At 43.2% G+C, this 24,265-nt stretch overlaps 1 protein-coding gene across 4 annotated transcripts in view; it reads left to right on the forward strand.

The window, feature by feature from the left end:
• NCOA2 (nuclear receptor coactivator 2) overlaps positions 1–24,265 on the forward strand; it is a 202,145-nt gene that overhangs the window by 43,281 nt on the left and 134,599 nt on the right. For all 4 annotated transcript variants that reach the window (XM_069731453.1, XM_069731457.1, XM_069731450.1 and 1 more), the window contains exon 2: positions 19,913–19,982. The gene's annotated coding sequence lies outside the window, so the exon portion shown is untranslated. The remainder of the gene's footprint in view (positions 1–19,912; positions 19,983–24,265) is intronic.

Consider the following 24,265-nt stretch of genomic DNA (forward strand, 5'->3'; position numbering starts at 1 on the left):
CGCTTAGTAACCCGATATTTACCCTGGTTACCTAAAAAAAAAAAAAACACTACATACTTACATTCCCGTGTCTGTCGCGTCCCTCGCAGTCAGCTTCCCGCACTGACTGTGAGCGCTGGCCGGCCGTAAAGCAGAGCACAGCGGTGACGTCACCGCTGTGCTTTACGGCCGGCGCTCACAGTCAGTGCGGGAAGCTTACTGCGAGGGACGCGACAGACACCGGAATGTAAGTATGTAGTGTTTTTTTTTTTTTTTTTTAGGTAACCAGGGTAAATATCGGGTTACTAAGCGCGGCCCTGCGCTTAGTAACCCGATGTTTACCCTGGTTACAAGTGAAGACATCGCTGAATCGGTGTCTCACACGCCGATTCAGCGATGTCAGCGGGTGATCCAGCGACAAAATAAAGTAATGGCCTTCTAGCTCCGACCAGCGATCTCACAGCAGGATCCTGATCGCTGCTGCGTGTCAAACACAACGATATCGCTATCCAGGACGCTGAAACGTCACGGATCGCTATCGTTATCGTTCTAAAGTCGCTCAGTGTGAAGGTACCTTTAGTCTTTCAAAAACGCCTGATTTGGAGAAAGGAAAATGCTTGTCACTTCTTTGTCACTTTCTTCTTTAATTGAAAAAATGACAGATTCCTTTTATATTCTCAATTAAGCCATACTTACGACCTCGCCTAATTCCACTGAAGTCCTCGATCTACTGTAATAAAAATAATTTCGAAAACAATATACCATACCTGTCCATCGTTCTGTTCCATGCCGTAATCCATGTATGGGGGACAATTAGTTTTCAACCTGGACGGTGCCAAGATGCGACCGTCCGGGCTAAAAACAACTGGAGAATGAGGTGCTGCGAGCGCAACCTTAGTGAAGTTCCCAGCCGTCCTGAACTGCGGTGACCTTTAGGGGAGTGGGAAAAAGTCAGTGATGAGGTCACCGCAGTTCAAGCTCCGTGTCTTCACAGCAGATCGCCGTGAGAATTTTTCTCGGCGGCAGCAGAGGAATACTCAGATCATCTGCTACTGCTGTCACTGTTATTAGCGGCAGCAGGTGTCATATGATGGGAGTAAGAGTCCCAAAAGCCCCCACCTGCTGTCATCGTTCGGACTTTAACCCCTTTCTGCCATCAGACTAAATAGTATGTCCGATGGCAGAACCCCCGCTTTGATCTGGGTTCCGGCGGTGAGCCCCCATCAAAGCTGGGACATGTCATCTATTTTGGACAGCTGACCTGTGCCCGCAATAGGCGCAGGCGGAATCGCGATCTGACAGCGGCATTTAACAAGCGCTTCCGGCCATCCGGCTGGAAATTCGTGCAGCGGTGACCCCCCGTCACGTGATCGAGGGTCATCGGTGCGTCGGCATGACAAACAGAGGTCTCCTTGAGAATCTCTGTGGTTGTTGATGCCAGATTGCTATGAGCACCACCCTGTGGTTGGTGCTCATAGCATTACTGTAATCCAACTACATAGAGGCGATCTGAGCATCGCCTCTATATAGCAGAACCAATCGACTTGTGCCAGCTTCTAGTCTCCCATGGAGGCTATTGAAGCATGCCAAAATAAAAAAAACAAAAGTTTTTAAAAATATGAAAAAAGTAAAAAAAATATAAGTTTAAATCTCCCCCCTTTCACCCCATTCATAATTTAAAAAAAATAATAAAAAAAATCAAACCTGCACATATTTGGTATCGCCGTGTTCAGAATCACACCAATCTATCAATAAAAAAAAGGATTAACCTGATGGCTAAACGGTGTAGCGAAAAAAGTCAAACCACCATAATTAAGTTTTTTTTTTTGGTCGCCGTGACATTGAATTAAAATGCGATAACGGGCGATCAAAACATCGTATCTGCACGAACGTGGTATCATTAAAAACATCAGCTCGGCGCGCAATAAATAAGCCCTCACTCAACCCGAGATCACGAAAAGTGGAGACACTACGGGTAACGGAATATTGCACAATTATTTTTTTTAAGCAAAGTTTGGAATTTTTTTTCACCACTTAGAAAAAAAAAAAGAACCTAAACATGTTTGGTGTCTATGAACTCGCAATGACCTGGAGAATCATAATGACAGGTCAGTTTTAGCATTTAGTAAATCTAGCAAAAAAAGCCAAACAAAAAACCAGTGTGGGATTGCACTTTTCTTTTGCAATTTTACCGCGCTTGGATTTTTTCCCCCATTTTCTAGTACAAAACATGGTGAAACCAATGGTGTCGTTCAAAAGTACAACTCGTCCCACAAATAATAAGCCTTCACATGGCCATATTGAGAGAAAAATAAAAAAGTTATGGCTCTGGGAAGGAGGGGAGTGAAAAACGAAAATGCAAAACCGGAAAAGCTCTGGGGGTTAATATGACACTCATCATTCTCCTGTGCTCACGCCCATCGCCAGCAGAGCAGGGGAGAATGATGACAGCCGGCTTCAGCACCTGATGCCAGGGAACAGCGCTTAGGGTACCGTCACACTGAACGATATCGTTGCTTTTTTGTGACGTAGCAACGATATCGTTAACTAAATCGTTATGTGTGACAGCGACCAACGATCAGGCCCCTGCTGGGAGATCGTTGGTCGCTGGGGAAAGTCCAGCACTTTATTTTGTCGCTGGATCTCCCGCTGACATCGCTGAATCGGCGTGTGTGACGCCGATTCAGAGATGTCGTCACTGGTAACCAGGGTAAATATCGCTTAGTAACCCGATGTTTACCCTGGTTACCGTTGGAAATGTAAAAAAACAAACACTACATACTTACATTCCCGGTGTCTGGTCATGTCCCTCGCCTTCAGCTTCCCTCACTGACTGTGAGCGCCGGCCGGCCGTAAAGCAAAGCACAGCGGTGACGTCACCGCTGTACTTTACGGCCGGCGCTCAGTCAGTGCTGGAAGCTGAAGGCGAGGGACCTGACCAGACACCGGGAATGTAAGTATGTAGTGTTTGTTTTTTTACATTTACAACGGTAACCAGGGTAAACATCGGGTTACTAAGCGCGGCCCTGCGCTTAGTAACCCGAAGTTTACCCTGGTTACCCGGGGACTTCAGGATCGTTGGTCGCTGGAGAGCTGTCTGTGTGACAGCTCTCCAGCGACCAAACAGCGACGCTGCAGCGATCGACATCGTTGTCGGTATCGCTGCAGCGTCGCTTAGTGTGACGGTACCCTTACTTGTAGTGCTTCTTCCCCGGCGGCTGTTCGTGAGGTACTGATGTGGCACACAGTTGCCACACGTGTTCAGAACGTACTACACACATGGACACGGATATCGGTTTTTCCGATACTGGAAATATCAGGTCGTGTCTCAACCATATTGTGCATGTTGAGACATTGAGTTGTGTGCAAACATCTATATGACACAAATATTTATTTAAAAAATGTTCTGAACCCATATCCGAAACCGTGGGGAATCGGTGTTCATTGGTCTGTTATTTCCATTGCAGATAGCTGGGGCAGAATCCCGGTTTGTACAATGTCCCACTTTACACTGTATAAATAATAATAATCATAATAATAATCTTTTTATATAGCGACAACATATTCCGCAGCACTTTACAGTTTGCACACATTATCACAGCTGTGCCCGATGGGGCTCACAATCTAAATTCCCTATCAGTATGTCTTTAGAATGTAGGAGGAAACCGGAGAACCAGGAGGAAACCCACGCAAACACGGGGAGAACATACAAACTCCTTGCAGATGTTGTCCTTGGTGGGATTTGAACCCAGGACTCCAGCGCTTCATGTACTAGTGGCAGCTAGCAGTATATACTAAAACCAAAAACACTGAGCCAGAGCACATGTTGGTACAAGTGCAGTGCCTAGTTGTGCGTTCACACTGCGACCATTTAACAAGCAGAATCAAATATATAAAAAAATAAAATGAGCAAATACCCTGTAGTGAGTATATAAATAGTGATAGTACATTTACATAACATGGGGCGCTTACCATAGTTTACTGTTTACATATATATTTTTTTATCAACAGACCATCTCACCACGACAAGGTGTATCCCAATCGGGATTGTACCTAGCTCTTGTAGTTCACCTCACAAAAGGTACCGTTACACTAAACGATTTACCAACGATCACGACCAGCGATACGACCTGGCCGTGATCGTTGGTAAGTCGTTGTGTGGTCGCTGGAGAGCTGTCACACAGACAGCTCTCCAGCGACCAACGATGCCGAAGTCCCCAGGTAACCAGGGTAAACATCGGGTTACTAAGCGCAGGGCCGCGCTTAGTAACCCGATATTTAACCTGGTTACCATTGTAAATGTAAAAAAAAAAACCCTACATACTCACATTCCGGTGTCTGTCACGTCCCTCGCCGTCAGCTTCCCGCACTGACTGTGAGGGCCAGCCGTAAAGCAGAGCACAGCGGTGACGTCACTGCTGTGCTTTACGGCCGGCGCTCATAGTCAGTGCGGGAAGCTGACGCCGGGGGACGTGACAGACACCGGAACGTGAGTATGTAGTGTTTTGGTTTTCTTTTACATTTACAATGGTAACCAGTGTAAATATCGGGTTACTAAGCGCGGCCCTGTGCTTAGTAACCCGATGTTTACCCTGGTTACAAGTGAACACATCGCTGGATCGGCGTCACACACGCCGATCCAGCGATGACAGCGGGTGATCCAGCGACGAAATAAAGTTCTGGCCTTCTAGCTCCGACCAGCGATGTCACAGCAGGATCCTGATCGCTGCTGCGTGTCAAACACAACGAGATCGCTATCCAGGACGCTGCAACGTCACGAATCGTTCTCGTTGTAAAGTTGCTCAGTGTGACACCTTAAGTGTCAGCAGACGCAAAAATTGATAAAGCAGGACCTGTGTAAACAAAATGTAAACGCCCCAGAAAAGGAGAGCTGTGCCCCAATTTGTACAAAGTACAAAAGAAACTTTTATGAGGTGGCTTTTACACCCACATTGCACTTATACTAACATATATTCTGGCTCAATTTTTTGGGTTTAGCTTTTTGCACTTTTGTACAAACTGGGACAAGGCTCCCCTTTATTTCGGCTGTTCATTTTGCCTACACAGCTTTCCACGGGTGTCGGGACCTAGGTCCTTCTCTGCCCTTATCTTTTCTTTCTCCCGCTGACACATAGGTGAATTGTAGTACACATTGTCGTGGTGGGATGTTTTTTACTGTTTTATTTTTATCAAAACAATGTTAAGGTACCGTCACACTTAGCGACGCTGCAGCGATACCGACAACGATCCGGATCGCTGCAGCGTCGCTGTTTGGTCGCTGGAGAGCTGTCACACAGACCGCTCTCCAGCAACCAACGATGCCGGTAACCAGGGTAAACATCGGGTAACTAAGCGCAGGGCCGCGCTTAGTAACCCGATGTTTACCCTGGTTACCATCCTAAATGTAAAAAAATCAAACACTACATACTTACCTACAGCCGTCTGTCCTCCAGCGCTGTGCTCTGCACTCCTCCTGTACTGTCTGTGTGAGCACAGCGGCCGGAAAGCAGAGCGGTGACGTCACCGCTCTGCTTTCCGGCTGACCGACGCTCACAGACAGTACAGGAGGAGAGCAGAGCACAGCACTGGAGGACAGACGGCTGTAGGTAAGTATGTACTGTTTGTTTTTTTTACTTTTAGGATGGTAACCAGGGTAAACATCGGGTTACTAAGCGCGGCCCTGCGCTTAGTTACCCGATGTTTACCCTGGTTACCAGTGAAGACATCGCTGAATCGGTGTCACACACGCCGATTCAGCGATGTCTGCGGGGAGTCCAGCGACCAAATAAAGTTCTGGACTTTCTTCCCCGACCAGCGACAGCACAGCAGGGGCCTGATCGCTGCTGCCTGTCACACTGGACGATATCGCTAGCGAGGACGCTGCAACGTCACGGATCGCTAGCGATATCGTCTAGTGTGACGGTACCTTTAGCCCCTTAATGATCGCCGATACGCCTTTTAACAGCAGCAGTTAAGGGTACTTATTCCTCAGCTCCGCTTTTTAATGGCGCTAAGAAATAAGGTTATAGCGCCCCCCAGCATCACAAAATCTCTGGGGTCTAGGCTACTGGGGATAGCTGAGACCCTGGAGAACATGATCTGGGCTGGTTTTTATGGTCCTCTCTCATGTGACCGAATAACGTCGATCAATAAGAAAAAAAAAAGTCTGATTTACAATTCATTTCTCTCTGTTCTAATATAATCTAGCGTATCAGAGAAATTGGGTCCCCCGATACCTCCGCCATCCCCATGCCCTCCTGATTTGTCCCTTGGCCCTACGCGTCATTTCCTGGAAAAGGAAGACGCATTCACAATACGCCTGCCAAGATGTGCCAGCTGGTACCCGGCATTAATAGGGAATTTTTCCTATTGGTTCCTTTTGATCACTGTGATAGACCCTGTCACAGTGATCAAAATAAAAAAATCGTAAATCAAGCCCCCCTTTGTCATCTCCTTAGTTAGAAAAATATTATCACATAAAAACAATTGTAATTTTTTCTGTTCTTTGCAGTTAGGGTTGCAGTTAAAATTGGGGTTTTATTCAAAAGTAGAAAAAAAATGGCGATATCACGGCTAGTTTTGAGTGCAAGTGCTCGCTACTTGAGTTAGCATCGGGTGCTCTGGTGTGCACAAAGTATCGCAAATCTCCGCATGTGGGGCAATGACTTGAGCACCTGCGATATTTGGTGCATACCCGAGCACCCGATGCAAACTGGAGGAGCGAGCACTTGTGCTCAACAATAATGACGACACATTCAATATGACAATCTAATGGTATCAAATTCTGTCTTGTACCTGTGGGTTCAAAATGCTGGATACAATCTTTGAGGGGTATGGTTTCGAGAATGGGGTCACTTGTGGGGGATATCCACTGTTTAGGCACATCAGGGGGTTGCCAAACGCAACATGGCGTCTGCCTTCGATTCCAGCCAATTTTGCGTTCAAAAAGTCAAATGGCGCTCCTTCCCTTCTGAGCCTTGCCCTGTGCCCAAACAGTGGATTTCCCCCACATATGGGGTATCGGTGTTGTCAGGAGATATCGCACAACAACTTTTGGAGTCCATTTTCTTTTGTTAAACTTGTGAAAATAAAAAAAAGTTTGGGTCTAAATTACATTTTTTTTTGTGAAAAAAGTTGAAAGTTCATTTTTTTCCCTTCCACAATCCTTTGGTTCCTGTGAAGCACCTGAAGGGTTAATAAACTTCATGAATGTGGTTTCGAGCACCTTGAGGGGTGAAGATTTTATAATGGTGTCACTTTTGAGTACTTTGTCATATAGACCCCTCAAAGTCACTTCAAATGTGATGTGGTGCCTAAAAAAAAAAAAGTAAATTTTTTGGGAAAAATGAGAAGTCGCTGGTCATCTTGTAACCCTTATAACTTCCGAACAAAAAAATCATGTTTCCAAAATTGTGTTGATGTAAAGTAGACATATGGGAAATGTTATTTATAGATATGTTATCTTGTGTGGCATGATTTTCAGATATAGGGGCACAAAAATTAAAAGCTTGAAAATTGCTAATTTTTCAACTTTTTTGCCCCCAATTTTTTTTTTCATAAAGAAATAAATGCAAGTCATATTGAAGAAATGTTACCACTATCATGAAGTACAATATGTCACGGAAAAACATTCTCAGAATCCGTGGGATCCGTTGAAGCGTTCCAGAGTTATTACCACATAAAGTGCTCTGGTCAGAATTGTAAAAATTGTCTCGGTCACTGAGGGGTTAAGGTACTGTCCTATACATGTACTATTGATTTACCTACTACAGGGTGTCTGCTTGTTTTATGTTTAGCAGTATATATTGTCTGGTCAATGTATCTTTAGATGTACATTTTGTGGTTTTGTGCAGTGCACTTAGCTTGTTTTTATGGCCATTTCTTACAATTTAAGACAAATGTCCTTTTTTCTGCTTATTGGCCTGCTTGTAGTTCTCACATATTGTTGTTTAATCATACTGTTCCCAATATTTGGCCTCTGCTGAAACAACGTACTTACGTTTTTTTGTATGTTTAGTTATTTGCATTTTATATATTATGTATGGTTTTTTTTATGGGACTAACTGATTCTTGGGCGTTGGTAATAAAATGTTATTATTTAGCAATTTATCCATATTCTGTTTGGATATCAGTAGTATAACGGACCGGTGCTTTGCCTCCATACGTGTGCACGGATCTCCAGAGCGTCTCGTTATCTTGTGAAGCTCTGACGTCACTACTCCAGTAATGCACTACAGCTCCTATCATCCGCATGTGCAGGCGCAATTATCCAGTGAGTGTTTTAACACTTCACTTTTTGTGGATGGGCCAAATATTACTTGTACTTGAAGATATAAAATGTTTGTGGTGGAGATTGAGCAACCTCCTAGTGTTCCTCTTGTTACTCAAACGTGGAAAGTAATACCGTATATACTCGAGTATAAGCCGACCCCCCTAATTTTGCCACAAAAAACTGGGAAAACTTATTGACTCGAGTATAAGCCTAGGGTGGGAAATGCAGCAGCTACGGGCGAATTTCAAAAATAAAAATAGATGCTCCATACCGTTCATTATTGCCCCATAGATGCTCCATCTAAAGCTGTGCCACATATAATGCTCTGCACTGTTCATGGCCCCATAGATGCTCCATATAAAGCTGTGCCCCATATAGAATGCTCTTCACCGTTGATTATGGCCCCATAGATGCTTTTTATAAAGCTGTGCCCCATATAGAATGCTCTGCACCGTTTATTATGGCCCCATAGATGCTCCTTATAAAGCTGTGCCCCATATAGAATGCTCTGCACCATTCATTATGGTCCCATAGATGCTCCATATAAAGCTGTGCCCCGTATAGAATGTTCTGCACCGTTCAATATGGCCCCATAGATGCTCCATAGAAAGCTGTGCCATATAGAATGCTGCTGCTGCAATAAAAAAAATCACATACTCACCTCTCTTCGCTCAGGATGCCGGCGCTTTCAATATTTACCTGCTCCTCGTGCGGCTCCGTCTCCAGCACTGACGCTCAGCAGAGGGCGCGCACTGACTACGTCACCGCGCCCTCTAACCTGAGCGTCACTGCCAGAGGACGCTAGAGACTGAGCAGCACCGGAGCGAGGAGCGGTAAATATTGCGCAGCGCTCCCCTCCCCGTATACTTACCTGCTCCCTGCAGTCCCTGCTTCTCCCGGCGCTGCGTCTTCTTGCTGTATTGAGCGGTCACAGTTACCGCTCATTTTCAGTCATGAATATGCAGCTCCATCTCTATGGGAGGTGGAGCCGCATATTCATTTCTGTAATGAGCGGTACCATGTGACCGCTCAATACAGGAAGAAAATGCAGCGCTGGAAGAAGCAGGGACTGCAGGGACCGCGCTGGAGCAGGTAAGTATAACTAGATAGCCCCCCGCACCCCCTCCCCTGCCGACCCCCAGTATATGACTCGAGTATAAGCCGAGAGGGGGACTTTCAACCCCAAAAAATGGGCTGAAAATCTCGGCTTATACTCGAGTATATACGGTAAGTAGTAGAAGGTAAGAGAGCAGGGACAGAAGATGAACATAGGGTCATGTCAGGCGTCTGCTTTACCGGGCTAATAATTGTCTTGTGTTAAAATATTAGTTGTGTAAATCCTCTTTAGCCATGCACTGTGTCCTTCTCTGTTGCTTATTATTTCCCACTAGCAATGGCTGTTACCGGCTATCTGTTACTGGATGGCTCTCAGAAGGCTTTGCTATTTTCAAGAAAATAAAATTATTTGGTTTGAGAATGTAAAAATTCACCGGAGATGGAAGCGGGTATAATAATTGCTGACCATTAGGGCATTGGACTTGGAAAAAAGCCTCTACTCAGAATCCTTCTGTGTTAGCGGGGCAGTGGGTAGAATTGTGTGCCCTACAAGTGCTTTATCTTGTTTGGGGATAAAGGATTGAGTTGAAATACAACATGCCTGATCCCTTTTTCCTTGGCCAGACACTTCCCAGTGAATGTCATCCGATCCTTCTCCCACACAGCCTAGGTTTTTGGGCGCCTTTCCTGCATTCTGCTGTTGGCTGTAGCTTTTGTGCCCGGTGTACCTCACTGCTGAGCTCCCCAGGTGATCTGTGCCTGCGTACTGGTACCCCTTTATACTTGTAGTGCTTCCTGCCCGCTGGGCCTGAGACTTTCCCATTAATTACTCTGTAGGGAATGATGTCACATTGGGCTGGATAGGAAGCGCATTGTTTCATTGGGCATCCTATAAGGAAGCAGGACGAGGTTACAAGTTCAGATGAAATTGGTAAATGGTGACCATATGAAATGGCTGCGGACGTTACTTTATGTAGAGCGTTTCCTCCACTGGTGTTGGAACCACTGAATTCCAAGTGAACTTGATCTAACAGGAAACTTGTTTGACAGACGCTCGTGTTCATTCTGCGGCACTTTCCAGTGAAGGCATTTACAATGTTGGTTAAGGTGATGTATTACAGAAGTAAGGTGGGCCGTGTGGAGAAAACGGCAGCAAGCACTAGTGCGGTCCGATGTGTGTGTCCCATAATAACACGGCCATATCTGCTGGCTGTACGAGCCGGGCTCAGGTTTTCCCACGTACTGTAGTGTTCATAATACTAGCAGTCCAATGTAACCAGATTAATCACTGTTTTTGGTATAAATTCTATTACCACATTCTAAGAAAACCATCATACTCCGCTTTCATGATCTGCAGGTTTTTGGGTCTGTGTATTAGAATAATTAATTGAAAGGGGTGATCAGAATAATATCAGTGAGGAGATCAATTAATGATGTTAATCTTTCTATGAAGAAACCTGTGGGAATCAGGTGGCCCTTATGTAAGGGTGAAGTCAGGACATGTTGGACATGCATTTCTCCTTGGAAGCCTGAGAAATATAGGTTGTTCAAGACAGAAGAACAGCGTACTTTGAGTAAAAAGTTGATTAGAGAGGGTAAAACTTATAAAGAAGTGCAGACAATGATCGGCTGCTCAGCTAAAATGATCTCCAATGCTTTATAATGGAAGCCAAACCAGAGAGACGAGGATGGAAGAATAGCCAGAATGGCAAAGGCTCAGCCAGTGATCAGAGGAACATCAAAGACAGTCTCAAGTTACCTGTGAATACTGTGACAGGTAGAAGACGCCTGTGTGAAGCTAATCTTTTAGCAAGAAATCCTTGCAAAAGTCCCACTGTCTAACCCCTTTCTGACATTAGACGTACTATCCCGTCGAGGTGGGCCCCTATGACCACCGACGGGATAGTGCGTCATACGTGATCGGCCGCACTCACGGGGGGAGGGCGGCCGATCGCAGCCGGGTGTCAGCTGCCTTTCGCAGCTGACATCCGGCACTATGTGCCAGGAGCGGTCACGGACCGCTCCCGGCACATTAACCCCCGGCACACCGCGATCAAACATGATCGCGATGTGCCGGCGGTACAGGGAAGCATCGCGCAGGGAGGGGGCTCCCTGCGGGCTTCCCTGAGCCCCCCGCAGCAAGGATGTGATCGCGTTGCTGCGAGGGTCTCCCTACCTCCCTCCCTGTAACAGGCCCGGATCCAAGATGGCCGCGGCATCCGGGTCCTGCAGGGAGGGAGGTGGCTTCACAGAGCCTGCTCATAGCAGGCACTGTGAAGCCTGCACTGCTGTAAGTCAGATCGGTGATCTGACAGATCACCCATCTGTGATGTCCCCCCCGGGACAAAGTAAAAAAGAAAATTGTCCAAATGTGTAAAAATAAATAAATAAATAAATCCTAAATAATGAAAAAATATATATATATTATTCCCATAAATACATTTCTTTATCTAAAAAAAACAAAACAATAAAAGTACACATATTTAGTATCGCCACGTCCGTAACGGCCCGACCTATAAAACTGGCCCACTAGTTAACCCCTTCAGTAAACACCGTAAGGAAAAAAAAACGAGGCAAAAAACAACGCTTTATTATCATACCGCCGAACAAAAAGTGGAATAACACGCGATCAAAAAGACAGATATAACTAACCATGGTACCGCTGAAAACGTCATCTTGTCCCGCAAAAAACAAGCTGCCATACAGCATCAAAAGCAAAAAAAAAATGAAAAAGTTATAGTCCTGAGAATAAAACGATGCAAAAATAATTATTTTTTGTATAAAATAGTTTTTATCGTATAAAAGCGCCAAAACATAAAAAATGATATAAATGAGGTGTCGCTGTAATCGTACTGACCCGAAGAATAAAACTGATTTATCAATTTAACCAAACGCGGAACGCTATAAACGCCTCCCCCAAAAGAAATTCATGAATAGCTGGTTTTTGGTCATTCTGCCTCACAAAAATCGGAATAAAAAGCGATCAAAAAATGTCACGTGCCCAAAAATGTTACCAATAAAAACGTCAACTCGTCCCGCCAAAAACAAGACCTCACATAACTCTGTGGACCAAAATATGGAAAAATTATAGCTCTCAAAATGTGGTAACGCAAAAAATATTTTTTGCAATAAAAAGCGTCTTTCAGTGTGTGACGGCTGCCAATCATAAAAAATCCGCTAAAAAACCCACTATAAAAGTAAATCAAACCCCCCTTCATCACCCCCTTAGTTAGGGAAATATTAAAAAAATGTATTTATTTCCATTTTCCCATTAGGGTTAGGGCTAGGGTTAAGGCTACAGTTAGGGTTGGGGCTAAAGTTACGGTTAGGGTTTAGATTACATTTACAGTTGGGAATAGGGTTGGGATTAGGGTTAGGGGTGTGGTTAGGGTTACTGTTGGGATTAGGGTTAGGGGTGTGTTTAGATTAGGGTTTCAGTTATAATTGGGGGGTTTCCACTGTTTAGGCACATCAGGGGCTCTGCAAACGCGACATGGCGTCCGATCTCAATTCCAGCCAATTCTGCGTTGAAAAACAGTGCTCCTTCCCTTCCGAGCTCTCCCGTGTGCCCAAACAGGGGTTACCCCAACATATGGGGTATCAGCGTACTCAGGACAAATAGGGCAACAACTTTTGGGGTCCAATTTCTCCTGTTACCCTTGGAAAAATACAAAACTGGGGGCTAAAAAATAATTTTTGTGGGAAAAAAAAAGGATTTTTTTATTTTCACGGCTCTGCGTTGTAAACTGTAGTGAAACACTTGGGGGTTCAAAGCTCTCACAACACATCTAGATGAGTTCCTTAGGGGGTCTAGTTTCCAAAATAGTGTCACTTGTGGGGGTTTCTACTGTTTAGGTACATTAGGGGCTCTGCAAACGCAATGTGACGCCTGCAGACCATTCCATCTAAGTCTGTATTCCAAATGGAGCTCCTTCCCTTCTGAGCCCTCCCATGCACCCAAACAGTGGTTCCCCCCACATATGGTGTATTATCGCACTCAGGACAAATTGGACAACAAATTTTGGGGTCCAATTTCTCCTGTTACTCTCAGAAAAATACAAAACTGGGGGCTAAAAAAAATTTTTTTTGTGGGAAAAAATCTTTGTTTTATTTTTACGGCTCTGCATTATAAACTTCTGTGAAGCACTTGGTGGGTCAAAGTGCTCACCACACCTCTAGATAAGTTCCTTAGGGGGTCTACTTTCCAAAATGGTGTCACTTGTGGGGGGTTTCAATGTTTAGGCACATCAGGGGCTCTCCAAACGCAACATGGTGTCCCATCTCGATTCCAGTCAATTTTGCATTGAAAAGTCAAATGGCGCTCCTTCACTTCCGAGCTCTGTCATGCGCCCAAACAGTGGTTTACCCCCACATATGGGGTATCGGTGTACTCAGGACAAATTGTAAAACAACTTTTGGGGTCCATTTTCTCCTGTTACCCTTGGTAAAATAAAACAAATTGGAGCTGAAGTAAATTTTTTGTGAAGAAAAGTTAAATGTTCATTTTTATTTAAACATTCCAAAAATTCCTGTGAAGCACCAGAAGGGTTAATAAACTTCTTGAATATGGTTTTGAGCACCTTGAGGGGTGCAGTTTTTAGAATGGTGTCACACTTGGGTATTTTCTATCATATAGACCCCTCAAAATGACTTCAAATGTGATGTGGTCCCTAAAACAATTGGTGTTGTAAAAATGAGAAATTGCTGGTCAACTTTTAACCCTTATAACTCCCTAACAAAAAAAAATTTTGGTTCCAAAATTGTGCTGATGTAAAGTAGACATGTGGGAAATGTTACTTATTAAGTATTTTGTGTGACATATCTCTGTGATTTAATTGCATAAAATTCAAAGTTGGAAAATTGCGAAATTTTCATAATTTTCGCCAAATTTCCGTTTTTTTCACAAATAAACGCAGGTACTATCAAAGAATTTTTACCGCTATCATGAAGTACAATATGTCACGAGAAAACAATGTCCGAATCACTGGGATCCGTTGAAGCGTTCCAGAGTTATAACCTCATAAAGGGAGGTCAGAATTGTAAAAATTGGCCCGGTCCATAAGGTGCAAACCACCCTTGGGGGTAAAGGGGTTAAAAAAAAAAAAAAAAAGACACATACTGAAGTGAATACAATTTGCCAAAAAACACATCAACTGGCCTAAAGAGAAATGGAGAAACATTTTGTGGACTGACGAAAGTAAAATTGTTCTTTTTTTGGATCCAAGGGCCGCAGACGACCCACAAACTCTGCATACGAACCACAGTACACTCTGAAGACCGTGAAGCATAGTGGAGCAAGCGTCATGATATGGGCATATTTCTCTTACTATGGTGCCGAACCTATTTATCGTATACCAGGGATCATGGACCAGTTTTCATACATTAAGATACTTGAAGAGGTTATGTTGCCTGACACTGAAGAGGATGTGCCCTTGAAATGGGTGTTTCAACAAGACAACAACCCTAAACACACCAGTAAACGAGCAAAATCTTGATTCCAGTCCAACAAAATTGAGGTTATGGAGTGGCCAGCCCAATTCCTGGACATTAATCTGATAGACTCTTGTGGGGTGACATTAAAAATACCAATTGAGGCAAAGCCAACCAATGCCAAAAAATAGTGGGATGTAGTCCAAGCATCCTGGGCTGGAATCACAGGTGACAGGGGCCAGAAGTTGGCTGACTCTATGCAACATTGATGTGAAGCAGTTCTAAGAAACTGTGGGTGCACAACTAAATATTAGGTTAGTGATTCACAGGAATGATAAATCGTCATAAAAAATAGTACATATTGTGAGTTTGTAAAGACAAATGCAGGCACGGCTATTGTTTAGAACAGCTGAATGTTCATTTTTTGTTATTTTTTTTTTGTAAAGTAGTTAAATTATCTACATTTCTCGTCATGTTTTGAATTAGACAACAGCGTGCAATGTTCCCAATGCTGGAAATAAAAACTAGTGTAAAGATTTGTTGATGAACTAATGTTTTTGAACACCTGCTATTATCTTGAACACTAGTGTATGAGATGACCCCATGTGAAATACTGAACGTGTAAACGTGGCTTATTACCCGCCATCTCACCTGCAAATTTACTCTCCTGCCAGATATTCTCCTATATTGAATGGACTTCAGTATCCCAGCACAATGGTTTCCATCATAAAGGGAGACATGATGGACACTGAAGTATAATGGTGCCTGCTGTGGCGTCCTTCACTTTGTCGGTGAGAAGAACGTTGCTTGACTGTTTTTCTGGCAAATGTGACAGCATCTTTTGGGTCTTGACAGCTCCTCTGATGCAGATGGTTACATATTCTATATCAATTATTGCCAAATCTAGGCAATGTTAGGAGCGGCTTTTGTATAACCACATACCTGGCATCTCTGGAAAACATCTTATGGAAGCGTGTCCTTCCTATGAGAAACATTGGCTCCACTGACAACTCTATGGTACAGAGCTCTGTGTCAGCGTAGACTACATTGCTGCCACAAACTAATCCAATGTTTTTGCTTTTACTATCAGTCTAACTACATTAATTGGCATTAAAAAAGAGCAACAAATGCATAAATAAATATTCTAGAATATTCAAGACTTGATGTTCTGTTCCACCATTTTTATTCTTAAAGGTAATCCGTCAGGACAGTTTCACAACTGAAACTAGTGGTATGGCTCTATAGGTTGTGGTATGGCTCTATAGGTTGTGGTATGGTTCTATAGGTTGTGGTACAGCAATGCAAATGATACCTGGCATGTAGTAATCCATTGTGTCAGTGCTGAGAAATTAAGTTTTAAAGAGGACCATTCACCAGTTCTAACATGTTAAACTGGCCACATCATGGACTAGTGGTTGCAGAGCTGAATCAAAACTAGTTTGTATCTTTTAATTTCTCCTCTCCATTGTGGAGATATTAACTTGTAAAATTTAGGTTATATTCTATAATGAGACTAACGAGGTGTTAACAAGAAATTCTTCTCTGGGGGCGTGTTCACTTTTTTGCCTTGTTTGTTGCTGCCTGCCTATGATTGGTCAACCTCTTACAGGTGAATCAGTACACGCCCCCAGAGACAAATCTCTAGTAATGCTCAATTATAGCCTTAACTTTATGTCCCTGCAACAGAGAGAAGAAATGTATTAGATTAACAAAGAATTACTCAGCTCTGTGGCCACTATTCCATGATGTGACTAGTCATGCTCAAACTGGTGAAATGTCCTCTGTAAAGCCGAATACAAATGATCCTGGTAGTGCATTGGGTGCTGTGAGCGCATCAGCATGCCACAATACACTTCCAGGCAAATTTGCTGGAGACTCTAGAGCTTGATTACTCAATGGTGACACATCAGATTACTACAAAACCGGTATCCTTTATGTTTTTGTACCAGGACCGAGACGGCCATGCTGCTGATTTCAGTAGTAAAATCGTACTGGCAGGTTCCCTGTTGTTTCCCAGATCAAGTTTTTCGTTCCTTTCATCAAATTATAAGCAGACATTAGTGCAAAACTGCAATAACCAGAGTGAAAATCAGGAGAGCAGATTTCTGAGCGCCCTAAACATATGGTAAAGATTTCAGAGGAAAATGGGGAATAAAATGAAGGTTATTTATATGTTGATGAGAAGTCGCTTTTAATGTAAATTAAATGAAGATTGTGCCGGAGAAGAGAGCGCTGGTAATTGCTAGTGACTAATTGTAGAGGCTCGGAGCCAAATGCTTCTGGCTTAGAGACACAGTAATGGATTTGTTAGAAGACAGTTCCTGAGAGTCGGAGGTTGAGGCTGGCCGGCCGGCTCCCTGTCATCTGTGTGTGTGACCTGGACTTACTGCTAAGCAGACGGCTGCTTCAGTCCCAAATGCTGAACTGTCCCATGGACGGAGGAACGATGGGGCTCGATATGGACATGAAACCCTTAAGAACCTTGTACAGTGAACGAAACAGATTCTGAAATTGCTCCAAGTCGTCTCTACAATGGATCTTTTAATTGGGTTTCAGGGCTAATTAGTGAAAGAGGTTTTATCTCTCCCAAAGCCTTAGAGCTCGCATTAGCCAGTAAGAGCTGAAGACATTAATTAATCATTAATCAGAGCAAGGCAAATAATTCAACTTTTGAGAGTTTCAGTGAATCTAGTTCCAAGGTCAATATATTACGGGAATATTGCTGATTGTAAGAGTAGACTGTGCGGCCAAGTGACACAATTAACCCTTTGCCGGCAACAAACAATTAGCAGTTGGAGCTATATATAGCTCTTCATTATGGGTCCGTGATGATAATATAATTTACTGTCCGCCTTTGGATTGGATTCACTTGTTGGTTATACTGAGTAATTATAATGGAAAGAACATTAAGCAATCCTCACCTTAAAGGCTAAAAGGGTTCTCCCGCTGAAGACACTTAGGTGCGACCACAAGGCGTGGTCGACCCTCTGCCAGCAGCAATAGCTGCACACTGATGAAATGGAATTATGCGGGGAGGGCATCGGCTTGGCGGGCTGTCTTGCAGTATGGTCTTACCCTTTTGGTATATGAGTAGGATATGTCTTTAATGTCCAGTTGTAGGGAGCACTTGAATCATCAGGGAGGGAAGGGTTAACCTGTTTTAATTATGGAATCTCATTATTGAGGCATTAATGGGATAAAAAGTTGGATTTACTCCTGTCTTTATCTCCCAGATACCAGCAGCAGAATACAGGCTGCCATTTATTTCAGGCTGTAGGTATGATTCAATATTGCATTTATCATTCTTTTCAACCTGTTTGTGGAGTTTTTTTCTTCACATTTTTCATTTGCGCCTTATTCTTTTAATTTGTAACTTTAAGTCTATGTAGTGTTTAAATGATTGTTTTTAGGCTGATCTACATATGCCACAATCAGCAAACAAATCTGTGTTTTCCCACTAGTTATCATGTTTACATGGTCTTATTCTTTGTTCTGCTGATTTTTGGGGGAGGCTGAAGGATCTTTACTTTTCTGTAAGCTTTCCTTTGAGCAAACATCACGTCTACATTATTATACAAATTATTATACAACGTCTAACGGATACACCAGTGTTCATGACCATGTTAAAGGGAGTAAGTCAGCACGAAACGACTATTCAAACCAAGCACTTGCACATGGTTCACCAATGGCTTAGGCTACTTTCACACTTCCGTCTTTTCAGATCCGTCACAATCCGTTGATTTTTGAGAATGCAGGATCCTGCATTTTCCCATAGACTTGTATTAGCGACGGATTATGACGGATGGCCATCTGTTTCATCCGTTGTGCACTGGATCCTGCGTAAAATAGCGGTCCGTCGTGCAGAGAAAACGTTCATAGGAACGTTTTTTGTGCACATCAGAAAATCGGTCAGCGACGCATTCTGCGCTGGCTGTCGTCTGCTCCATTGGATGCCTATGGGGGCAGGATCCGTCGCTGACCATCACACGCAGGAATCCAGCGACGGATCCAGTTTTTCCCTTCTCTCTCTCTTTCTCTTTCTCTCTCTCTCTCAAACAGTTCAGTGCATCTTCCCATCTATTTATTTTTCACTTATCTCCACCTTTCTCTGGCTCCTAAAAAGTCAGAGCTGTCAATCAAGGGAGGTGCAGATGGATGTAAAACAGGGAATCTGTCAGCAGCTTTTTGCAATGAGAGCAGCATGATATAGGGGCAGAGACCTTGATTCCAGTGATGTATCACTGGGCTGCATGCTGTTATTTTGATGCAATCTTTGTTTTCACTGCTTCAGATTTACCAGTTTTCTGGATGTGAAGCCCTATATAACCCGACTGATGCCACTTGTTTACAGATTTCTGTACATTGCATAGGCAGAAACTGCTAATCGGTGGTGGGGGCAGGGTCACACAGGACAGGACGACTATTAAGCACCAGATACCTAGTCCTGTAGTGACCATTTCCTGCTGATATTGAAGCAAGAACACCCAGCCTAGTTAGTGACACATCACTGGAATCAGGCTCTCTGCCCTTACACCATGCTGCTCTCCTATTGCATAACAAAAACCTGCTGACAGATTCCTTTTAATATGGATACTGGTTATTTCTTGTATCTTGCTAGTTCAGTTATTGGATAAGTAGAAAACACCATAAGGCTATGTGCACACGATGCGGATTTTGCTGCGGATCCGCAGCGGATGTGACGCAGTTTTCCATGAGTTTACAGTACTATGTAAACCTATGGAAAACAAAATCCGCAGTGCACATGCTGCGGAAAAAAAGTGCGGAAACGCAGCTGTTTATATTCCGCAGCATGTCAATTCTTTGTGCGGATTCCGCAGCGGTTTACACCTGCTCCTCAATAGGAATCCGCAGGTGGAATCCGCACAAAAACAGCGGTAATTCCGCAGTGCAGTTTTCCTGCGGATTTACCAAAATCAGTGCGGAAAAATCCGCACCCTTTTCCGCAGCGTGTGCACATACCATAAATGTTTAGAGATCTTTTGACTTATTCCCATACACTTCTGTAAGTGGTTACTGGCACAAAGTAATCGATGAGATCATGGGATCTGTTGGCTGTTTGTATGACTTTTGTTATTGATAGCTTGCCTAACTCTATCAATAACATAATTTTACAATTTTTTTTTATTTAGTGACATTTTTTTCTTCCTTTTACAGGTATATAACAGATTACTGAACAATAGGTTAGAGAAATACCATTTTCCTGCTCCTCCTGATGTGTTAACAGGTAAATGTTTCATTGCTCTTTATGTGCAAGGTCCACACTTGGGTTTACTTTGTGACAACTTTTTACACTATTTTCTCTAGTCTTCCTTAACCCATTGTAAACGCAGTATTTCTTTAGCTGCTGATCTATCCAGTCATTTTTGGAAAATGCCTATAGCTCCGTAATTTTCTTACAGTTTTGCAGATGCTGTGGCCAAGCCGTCCTCATGAAAGTTGCTTTGATACTTATTCATGCTTTTTTTTTCTTGCTTCCAAAACATCAACTTTTTTATAGTAACTTTTATTAGCGTTTTAATAAACGTATAAATGCCAAATGCTCATTACTTCCTAGTACAATTGGAATTTTAAAATCTATATATTTCTGCTTTGAAGGTGGAGAATATAGAATAAATCTGTAGTAAGATAAATTGTTTAGCGCTTAAAAGGTCCGGTCATAGACTAATTCATTTGTGTGATAAAAGGTTTTCAGTTGGAGCCAAAAAATGTAAGAAAAAAAAAAAAAAAAAGGAAAGACAAATAGAGAAAAGGTAATCAACTGAAGGCTATCAGAGAAAAACATAAAGCTAAAAAGGCAATATTTTACAAATGGGTTTAATCAAAATGGTTATCCCATGTAGACCACATGAAGTGGAACAAGCCGCAAGTGTAGATTTTAGCAGTCTGATATTCTTTAAATCAAACATCTATTTGAGAAAGTGTGTTTTCAGAATAGAGAGACCACGCATTTTGGGCGGTGGGGAGGTGTAGGAGCAAGAAATCATTTAGGGGAGAGAGCGAGACCACTAAGATATGGTGGAGTCAGCCATGGATCATAATAATAATAATCTTTATTTTTTATATAGCGCTAAAGGTACCGTCACACTCAGCAACTTTGCAACGAGAACGACAACGATCCGTGACGTTGCAGCGTCCTGGATAGCGATCTCGTTGTGTTTGACACGCAGCAGCGATCAGGATCCCGCTGTGACATCGCTGGTCGGCGCTAGAAGGCCAGAACTTTATTTGGTCGTCAGGTCGGCGTGTATCGTCATGTTTGACATCCTAAGCAACGACGCCAGCAACGTTTTACATGGAGCTAACAACCAGCGAGAACGATAAGCGAGTCGCCGTTGCGTCACTGGATCGCTCCTGCATCATTCTGGAGCTGCTGTGTTTGGCGTCTCTACAGCGACCTAAACAGCGACGCTCCAGCGATCGGCTCGTTGTCTATATCGCTGCAGCGTCGCTGAGTGTGACGGTACCTTAACATATTCCGCAGCGCTTTATAGTTTTGCACACATTATCATCGCTGTCCCCGATGGGGCTCACAATCTAGAATCCCTATCAGTATGTCTTTGGAATGTGGGAGGAAAACGGAGTGCCCGGAGGAAACCCACACAAACACGGAGAGAACATACAAACTCTTTGCAGATGTTTTCCTGGGTGGGATTAGAACCCAGGACCCCAGCGCTGCAAGGCTGCAGTGCTAACCACTGCGCCACTGTGAATCATCAACAAATAAGGTTTCCTCAAATTGTAAGGCCTTAATCTATGCGATATAGAGCCATCAGAAGCTCCAGATCACCATAAAATATTAGATAGATCTATCAGAAGATCCAGATCACCATCAAATATTAGATACAGAGGTATCAGAAGCTCCAGATCACATCAAACATTAGATACAGAGCCATCAGAAGCTCCAGATCACCATCAAATGTTAGATACAGAGGCATCAGAAGCTCCAGATCACCATCAAATATTAGATAGATCTATCAGAAGATCCAGATCACCATCAAATATTAGATACAGAGGCATCAGAAGCTCCAGATCGCCATCAAACATTACATACAGAGCCATCACAAGCTCCAGATCACCATCAAATATTAGATACAGAGCCATCAGAAGCTCCAGATCGCCATCAAACATTACATACAGAGCCATCAGAAGCTCCAGATCACCATCAAATATTAGATACAGAGCCATCAGAAGCTCCAGATCACCATCAAATATTACACAGGCATCAGAAGCTCCAGATCACAGTCAAATGTTAGATACAGAGGCATTAGAAGCTCCAAATCGCCATCAAATACTAGCTACAGAGGTATCAGAAGCTCCACATCTCGATCAAATATTAGGGGCATCAGAAGCTCCAGATCACCATCAAACATTAGATACAGAGGCATCAGAAGCTCCAGATCACCATCAAATATTAGACACAGAGGCATGAGAAGCTCCAGATCACCATCAAATATTAGATACAGAGGCATCAGAAGCTCCAGATCACCGTCAAATATTAGATACAGAGGCATCAGAAGCTCCAAATCGCAATCAAATACTAGCTACAGAGGTATCAGAAGCTCCACATCTCAATCAAATATTAGGGGCACCAGAAGCTCCAGATCACCATCAAATATTAGATACAGAGGCATCAGAAGCTCCAGATCTTGATCAAATATTACAGAGGCATCAGAAGCTCCAGATCACCGTCAAATATTAGATACAGAGCCATCAGAAGCTCCAGATCACCATCAAATGTTAGATACAGAGGCATCAGAAGCTCCAGATCACCATCAAATATTAGATAGATCTATCAGAAGATCCAGATCACCATCAAATGTTAGATACAGAGGCATCAGAAGCTCCAGATCACCATCAAATATTAGATAGATCTATCAGAAGATCCAGATCACCATCAAATATTAGATACAGAGGCATCAGAAGCTCCAGATCGCCATCAAACATTACATACAGAGCCATCAGAAGCTCCAGATCACCATCAAATATTAGATACAGAGCCATCAGAAGCTCCAGATCACCATCAAACATTAGGTACAGAGGCATCAGAAGCTCCAGATCTCGATCAAATATTACAGAGGCATCAGAAGCTCCAGATCACCGTCAAATATTAGATACAGAGGCATTAAAAGCCCCAAATCGCCATAAAATACTAGCTACAGAGGTATTAGAAGCTCCACATCTCGATCAAATATTAGGGGCATCAGAAGCTCCAGATCACCATCAAACATTAGATACAGAGGCATCAGAAGCTCCAGATCACCGTCAAATATTAGATACAGAGGCATCAGAAGCTCCAGACATCAAACATTAGATACAGAGGCATCAGAAGCTCCAGATCTCAAATATTAGAGGCATCAGAAGCTCCAGATCACCGTCAAATATTAGATACAGAGCCATCAGAAGCTCCAGATCACCATCAAATGTTAGATACAGAGGCATCAGAAGCTCCAGATCACCATCAAATATTAGATAGATCTATCAGAAGATCCAGATCACCATCAAATATTAGATACAGAGGCATCAGAAGCTCCAGATCGCCATCAAACATTACATACAGAGCCATCAGAAGCTCCAGATCACCATCAAATATTAGATACAGAGCCATCAGAAGCTCCAGATCACCATCAAACATTAGGTACAGAGGCATCAGAAGCTCCAGATCTCGATCAAATATTACAGAGGCATCAGAAGCTCCAGATCACCGTCAAATATTAGATACAGAGGCATTAAAAGCCCCAAATCGCCATAAAATACTAGCTACAGAGGTATTAGAAGCTCCACATCTCGATCAAATATTAGGGGCATCAGAAGCTCCAGATCACCATCAAACATTAGATACAGAGGCATCAGAAGCTCCAGATCACCGTCAAATATTAGATACAGAGGCATCAGAAGCTCCAGACATCAAACATTAGATACAGAGGCATCAGAAGCTCCAGATCTCAAATATTAGAGGCATCAGAAGCTCCAGATCACCGTCAAATATTAGATACAGAGCCATCAGAAGCTCCAGATCACCATCAAATGTTAGATACAGAGGCATCAGAAGCTCCAGATCACCATCAAATATTAGATAGATCTATCAGAAGATCCAGATCACCATCAAATATTAGATACAGAGGCATCAGAAGCTCCAGATCGCCATCAAACATTACATACAGAGCCATCAGAAGCTCCAGATCACCATCAAATATTAGATACAGAGCCATCAGAAGCTCCAGATCACCATCAAACATTAGGTACAGAGGCATCAGAAGCTCCAGACATCAAACATTAGATACAGAGGCATCAGAAGCTCCAGATCTCAAATATTAGAGGCATCAGAAGCTCCAGATCACCGTCAAATATTAGATAGATCTATCAGAAGATCCAGATCACCGTCAAATATTAGATACAGAGGCATCAGAAGCTCCAGATCACAATCAAATACTAGCTACAGAGGCATCAGAAGCTCCACATCTCGATCAAATATTAGGGGCATCAGAAGCTCCAGATCACCATCAAACA

Source organism: Ranitomeya imitator, chromosome 6, assembly GCF_032444005.1.
Source record: "Ranitomeya imitator isolate aRanImi1 chromosome 6, aRanImi1.pri, whole genome shotgun sequence".
Lineage (NCBI taxonomy): Eukaryota > Metazoa > Chordata > Amphibia > Anura > Dendrobatidae > Ranitomeya > Ranitomeya imitator.